We start from the raw sequence: 7,291 nt of genomic DNA, 5'->3' as shown, positions 1-7,291 counted from the left end.
TATACAAAAATTGCCTACGAGATTAATGTACAAACATGAAGAATTTGAAACTAAGCTTCCTGGTCGAGCTCTTCCCCGTCCTCGGATCCGCTTTCGCTACCATCATCATCATCGTCATCGGAAGCCAAGGCTTCAGCTTCTGCTTCGAGTTGTTTTGCCTTTTTCACCTCTTCGGTAAGGTCGAAACCTCGAGCGTGTATCTCCTCGAGGGTCTCCCTCCGAGACCTACACTTAGCAAGTTCAGCAACCCAATGAGCTCGAGTATCGGTGACCTTCGCTGCTGCCCGGGCCTCCATCTGAGCAGCCTCGGCATCAGCCCGGTATACAGCAATGGACTTATCCGCCAAGACTTTCGACGACTCAACCTCTGCCTTAGCCTCAGCAAGTCGTGTTTCAAGCTCCTCAATCTTCTTAGCTTGAACCGACCCCTTTTGCTTGACACTTCGAAGTTGAACGTCAGCCGATAATAATTTTGTCAAAATGGTCTCTTTTTCCGCTGCCAGGCGGTCGAGGGTCTCCTTCCACCGATTGCATTCAGCTCGGATTTGATTGACTTCTTCTCGACGTAACCCGATTTTTTTGATCTTCTGCTGCAACTGAGACAACAAAGGGTTAACTTCCACGGTTGAGTCAGACCCATACTTTAACAGAACGAGGCTCACCTGCTTATCGAGCTCGATCCCTTCTTCACGGACCTTAGCCAAATCCGCTTGGAGGTCCTTTATAGCCTCGTCATTTTGGCTGCAAAGAAGCCGCAGGGCATCTCTCTTACCTGAGACCTTACGGAGCTCGGCCTCACACTGCTAAGATCGACTCGAAACCTACTAATGGCCTGCACAGTAAGAAACACGAGTCAAGTATGGAAAAGAACAAATAAACGAAGTATGGAGGAATCATTACCCAAGTAATGAAACGCTGAGCCTCCTCCAATAAAAGAGAAGCATCACCGATATCGGAACCATCGTCGACTCCAGTAAAACAATCCCTGAAAGGATCCCCTGCACCAGAGCCTGTGCCGATATCGGGAGTCTTTAATTCTCGAGCTTCCTTCAGTGCCTCCTCAGGAAAAGATAGAAGAGAAGGCGAATCACCCATTGTCATAGCACCGAGAAAATTGCTCGGAGTACTCCGGTCGAGATTCTGGTCTTCGGGAACAACCCCGACAGGTACAGCCGCTATCGGCTCGGGAGCTCTGGCAACCTCGATGGCCTCCGTAGACCGGACTACCAAAGTCGAGGAGCTATTTTCTTCTTCTTCTTCTTCTTCTTCTCTCAGTCGTTGGACCGAGTCAATCGAAAGGGCAATTATTTTTCTCTTCACCCTGCGAGTTTTGGGCTTGGGGTCCTCTGACCGAGAGGAAGCTTTTCGCTTCTTATCTTCCCCCTGTTTGGGGACCAGGGACTTGTTTCTTTCCTCGCCGCTCGAAGGCCTCAAAGCGGCATCCCTGGTTACACCTGCATAAGAGGAAATCGGTAACGAATAGAACGCAAAGAATACTTTGAAGGAAACAGGAAGCAAACCTCACCATGGTTCTTGGCCTCCCATATACCTTTTGCCAAATAACGCCAAGTGCGCTCGGCGTAAGAGGAGGTCAAGGCCAGCTTCCGAAACCAGTCCTCGAGGTCGGGCACCGCTTGTGGCATCCAAGGGGCAGCTGAACATCAGGGAAAGACATCAAAAAAAATCGGAAAAGCACCTGAAAAGTGAACAAAAATCACTTACGGTCAAAATTCCATTCTTCAGGGAACGACATCTTCTCCTCCGGAATGAGGTCACGGGTCCTCACTCGGATATAACGACCCATCCAACCTCGATCCTTGTCTTCATCTATGCTCGACATCAATGCCTTCGATGCCCGACGATGAAGTCTGATTAGTCCTCGAAAGATCTGAGGCCGATACAGTCGAATGAGGTGGTTTAGAGAAAAATCCAACCCTCCGGCTTTGATAGAGAAAAAGCGCAATAAGATCACTATACGCTATAAGGAGGGATGGATTTGGCCATGGGTGACTTGATACCTTTTGCAGAAATCAATAATCACCGAGTCGACGGGTCCCAGTGTGAAGGGATAAGTGTAAACACTTAAAAAACCCTCCACGTAAGTGGTAACGTCCTCATCGGAAGACGAAATTTGCAGCGCGACCTCGGAACACCAGTTGCAGTCTTTTCGAACGGCCTCGAGGTGATCCTCCATTATAGAACATGTATACATCGATACGTGTTCACATCGACCCGGAACGGAGGAAGGGTTCTCCACCTTAAAATCGGTTTTCAAAATGCACGGGCCAGGAACATAGTCATGAACTGACGGCTCCACCGGTGCCTTATCATCAGACGGCAGTGAGGTAGAGGCTTTTTCCTTCTGAGGAACAGTTTTAGAAGTTTTCGCCATTGATATGAAAGGAAAGAGTGCAAAAGAAGAAATAGACAGCACCAAAATTCTGGTATGAACGGCCCCGTAGCAGCAAAGTAGAGAGGATAAATAGGAAAGTCTGGAAGAAGAGAAGGCGCAAAAATGGTTAAAGTTGTGTGGAAAGATTATTTATAGACTAAGGCCTGACGGTTCGGTATGAGCGGTGGCCAACCACCGTCTGACACACATTAAATGCCTCGGTAAAACCGAGCCGATGGGACAACTATCACATACGTCGAGATCGAGTTCGATAGAAACGTCGGCATAAATTCGATCGAGCCACAGGAAAATCATATCGTTCCTCGCCACATCCTTTACGAGAAACGAGGGGACTATCTGTGTACGGTCAAAACCGATTCTCAGTCATAAAGACCGGTCGAGATGAATTCCGAAGTAGGAACGTCGAGCTTCGAGCTATAAGACCAATCAACCGCAAAACTCGATATCATTATCGAACCCGCATCCGAATCGGACTACGGGATAACGACGACCGACACAGGCCCCGAATATCGGTGCTCCAAGGCAGAACCGAGCTCGAACTAAGACTGGGGATTCAATCTAGTACCAAGCTCGAGTCAGTGCCAAGCTCGCAGACAAGAGCCGTTACAACCGCACCAAAGGAGAGAATCTTGGCGAGAATCAAGGAAGAGACAAATCATCATGGGTTCTCCACTATATGTATTATTTTATATTGTTACAAATAAAGTAGTGACCCTCTACTATAAAAAGGGAGATAGACTGCAATAGGGAGACAAAAAGAAAGATTTCATTGTGCTTGTTCTTCTAATATTTTTCAGTCTTCTCTTTCATCATTTTCTATTTTCATAGCAAAAATACATGTATCGTCATTTTGTATCAAAGAAATTTGCATACCCTTAGAACCATATCTAAATTTAACGTTATCCGATTTTTCGGGTAAACACATTGCTTAATGGTTTTGGAGGACTACATATGTGCAACACATCTTCAAAAAAGATAACATTGTGGTCGATAAAAAGGCAGTTCGGTGTATGCGCGGGGTCCGTGAAAAGGTCGAACCACAAGGGTCTATTGTATGCAGCCTTACACGTGTGGCCGATGTTTTATCTAAATTTGGTTGTACTTACGATGCTACTACTTTATTTTCCCACCTTTGTTATGACTATTATGTTAATGACCCTTCAAATTAGGTACTAAGGTTAGGGGATGGGATAGCTCGCAAAGGATAGGCTTTGGCTAAGATTATACCAAATTTCTCCTCCATGTCTAATTCTTGTGCCTCAATGCCACGTTCAAGCTTCCAATTGAAGGAATTCAAGAGTGAACCCAACATTACTTGAACCATTCTTAATGCTAATGGCAAGCCAGGGCATATTCTTCGATCAGCACCAAATGGAATCAATTCAAAATCTTTCCCTCGCATGTCCAAATCCAAGTTCCAAAACCTCTCGGGTCTAAACACTAAAGAGTCCTCCCAAATAGTAGAATCTCTACCAATTGCCCGCATTCACTAGTACCTGTGAGCCCTTCGGGATGATATAGTCACACAGTTCAACATCTTGTTCCACTTTTCGCGGGACAAGTAACGAAAATGGTGGGTGCATTCTTAAGGTTACTTTGATAATGCATTGCAATTAAGGAAGTCGGGAAACATCAGTTTCTTCTATTGGTTTTCCTTTTCCAATGAATTCTGCAAGCTCAACTTGCGCTTTTCTCATAATCTCAGGTTGTCTAAGCATTTCGGCCATTGCCCATTTTAATGTGCTTGTCGATGTATCAGTACCAGCAGCAAATAGGTCTTGTAAATGTACATTAGTACTCCAATATAATTGGTGAACACAAGACAATGCAAAAGGAAAGAGCAATTAGCACAAAACAGAACATATTATAACCTCAGCAATTAAAAGAAACTATCATAAACTATCTTTTACTTTATACACAATTTTTTTTGAGTAAGATCAAAGTTTGCATCTTTAATATTAGAAGTAGTCCAAAGGATAACAGAGAAGAGCACGAACCAAGAAGATGGACTTGATGTGATTCTGATCAATCTGTTCAGGATTTTCTGCACTGATGTTGAGGAGCGCTTCCAAAACATCACTCTTTTCACCGCGATTTCTTCTCTTTTCTTCCAATCGCTCATTGATTAACTCATCAAAAAGCTTAAACAACTTACCAAAATAAATAGTTGTGCGATGCCTTATCCCTTGAGGATCAATCTTTTCAAAATCACCTCCTTGAGCTCTACCTTTGTATCCAAAAATGTCATAAACAATTATACATCAATAGTGAAGCAATTAATAGCAACATTCAATGCACCATTTAGTTATACGAAAAAAATAAAAAAAAGAGGGATCAAGATGTAAGTATGACGCCCATGACGGAGGGTGAGCCAACGAGGGCGGATCAAAGATTCTGAAAAAGAGGTGCACATAACACCTTAGTCGAATTAAAACGCATGACACATATTGTTCCACTTTGGCCCAACAGCGGCTCACAGATTTGTCACTTGGGCTACACTATCATCGAGCCCAAAAGTGTGTGTACCATGTGTACTTGTGTTATAAAGCTATTTACTTTCCTCTCTTATTTTGATAGGAGATTCGACTAAAGGTGTCATGTGCACCTCTTCTTTGGAAGCTTGGCAGTCCAGACGCCTGTCATTCCTTCTCTTTGACCCGCCTAGTCAGCTCGCCTTCTATCATGAGCGTACCAATCATGTTATTCAGCTGTACCTTTGAATCTGAAAAAGGGTCAGCCAAGTCCTTGGAGAAAAGGGTGTTAGACAACAAATTGAGATTAGTCTTAAAAGCAACTTCACCTATATCCACAGCTTCACCTTCTTGACAACATTTGCACAATAAGCAAGCAATTCTTTCACCTTTTGAGATCTTAGATGTTGATTTGCATCAAGCCTATTGTAAGAGAGGATATTTGTGTTCAAGACTCTTCGAAGCGTTCGCCATTGAGAACAGACAGGAAGCCATGGCACAGAGAATTTGTAATGGTTGTGTGCTTTAAGTGCATCGGGAATAAAAGGAAGGGCCGGTGCATTAAGCTCCATCTATGCGCAGGGTTCGAGGAGGTGCATTTCTGAAGGGTCACAATCCGGTGGAAAAGGCTAAGTTTTTTGAAGGACTTGTTTTGCTATTGCTGATGAAGAAATGACAATTGTAGTTATTTGGCCAAGTTTTAAACTCAAGAATGGACAATAGATTTTTGCAAGATAGGCTGGTGATATATGAGGTTTTGGACCTAATAAGTGAAGGTTTCCTATGATTGGCCATGGTGTTGCCCCTGGTGGAAGTTTTTTGCTGCGTATTTTTGCTAGAACAAAAAGCAAACTGCAGGCAAAAATTGATCCCAACACAAGTGTATAGTGATCCATAATGATAATGTCTAAGAATTTTGCAGCTCAAAAGATGCTACTATTAGTAATTGTGCAATATAAAACATACCAGCTGTTTTCAGTTTTTTTTTTTTTGGGGGGGGGTGGTCAAAGCTGGCTCTCAATTAATTATTGGTTGGTTAGTCCATTTTCTCTTTAGTAAAATAATTAAAATTATTTTTTTGATAGTTGTGGTGTTGGGCCAACTTAAAATTTACGGGATACTTGTTATCTTTCACCAGTACATGTATCAAATAACTCTATTTTTCAAAGCTTGAATAGATAAAAATAAATCACATCTCATGTAAAACAGACTAGTAATGCAGTTTTTTTCAAAACGGACTAGTAAATCACCATTTACGTTGCTAACAATCATACTTTCCCTTTCTATTATGTAATAACTAAAGATAACATTTGCTCCTTAAAAGTCTCCCTTAACCAGCGCCAACCATTTGGATGCAGAATTGTTGTTCCTATTATGACTTGCATAGTGTGAAAAGACTAAAGAGACATCAAGAGAAAAAACTTGTTTTGTCTTTTTGACGAAACTCGATACAACGAGATGCATCATTATATTATTTATAAGAGTACTTCATAGTCAATTTTATAATGTATGCCACACATTTTTGACAAGAATACAAAATAATCTTAATCAAAACAGTACCACCCTACTGAGGTACTAGTTAATATCTTGACTAATTCTTTGCTTGGTGTTTTCCATCATGCCTTTTTGCCTAAATTTTTTTTAACCTAAATAGTCTCTCATTCAACCACTTAAACTAAAAATATCCGAAAGATATATAATATATGTATAATTCATGTATAATATGTATATCACCATATACAATCAGTGTATAATTTACGAATACCAACTAAAAAATAAATAGTGAATCTAACTAGTTATTTGCGTAAAGATAGCTAAAATCAGTAAAAATAACACGGGCTAGCCAGTTTTCGGACTGATAATTGAAAAATAGCCAGCGTTTGCAAAGTCATTGAAAAATAGCCACTATTTTGCTACAACACGGACTGATCCAACATAATATATGATGGAACTTCAATACGCGGAAAGTTCCAGCATAATATACTGGAGATTGGAGCACCTATGTATGAACTTCTAACATATTATGTTGGATCGGTATATTATACTGGAATTCCAGTATATTATGCTGGAATATTTTCCATATTTTGAACAGTATTTTCGTTCAAATTTATCTTTACATGAAAAGTGGCTAAATTTTAATTACTTTTGAAACTATGGCTATTTTTTAATTACCACTTGTAAATCTGGCTATTTTTGAATTTTTGTCCTAAAATCACGACCAGGCCCAATTGACACTCCCACGATAGTGCCATTTGTTTCCGGCCCATTTAAAGTCCAGCTGATTCATTTTGACTTGGCTTTTAGCTTTCTATTCAGAAAAAGAAAATCGTACTCTCCTCGAAACCCATTGCGGTGGACTGAAAGAAAACTTAAGGTCCAATGTAAGACATCATCAGTGCCACAATAA

General features: G+C 41.4%; 1 pseudogene; it reads right to left on the bottom strand.

The window, feature by feature from the left end:
* Window positions 1-2,848: 2,848 nt before the first annotated feature.
* On the bottom strand, window positions 2,849-5,808 carry LOC142169117 (geraniol 8-hydroxylase-like; annotated as a pseudogene).
* Between the last annotated feature and the right edge of the window lie 1,483 nt (window positions 5,809-7,291).

Source organism: Nicotiana tabacum, chromosome 14 (genome assembly GCF_000715075.1).
Source record: "Nicotiana tabacum cultivar K326 chromosome 14, ASM71507v2, whole genome shotgun sequence".
Lineage (NCBI taxonomy): Eukaryota > Viridiplantae > Streptophyta > Magnoliopsida > Solanales > Solanaceae > Nicotiana > Nicotiana tabacum.
This window is presented reverse-complemented; position numbering and strand designations above follow the sequence as displayed.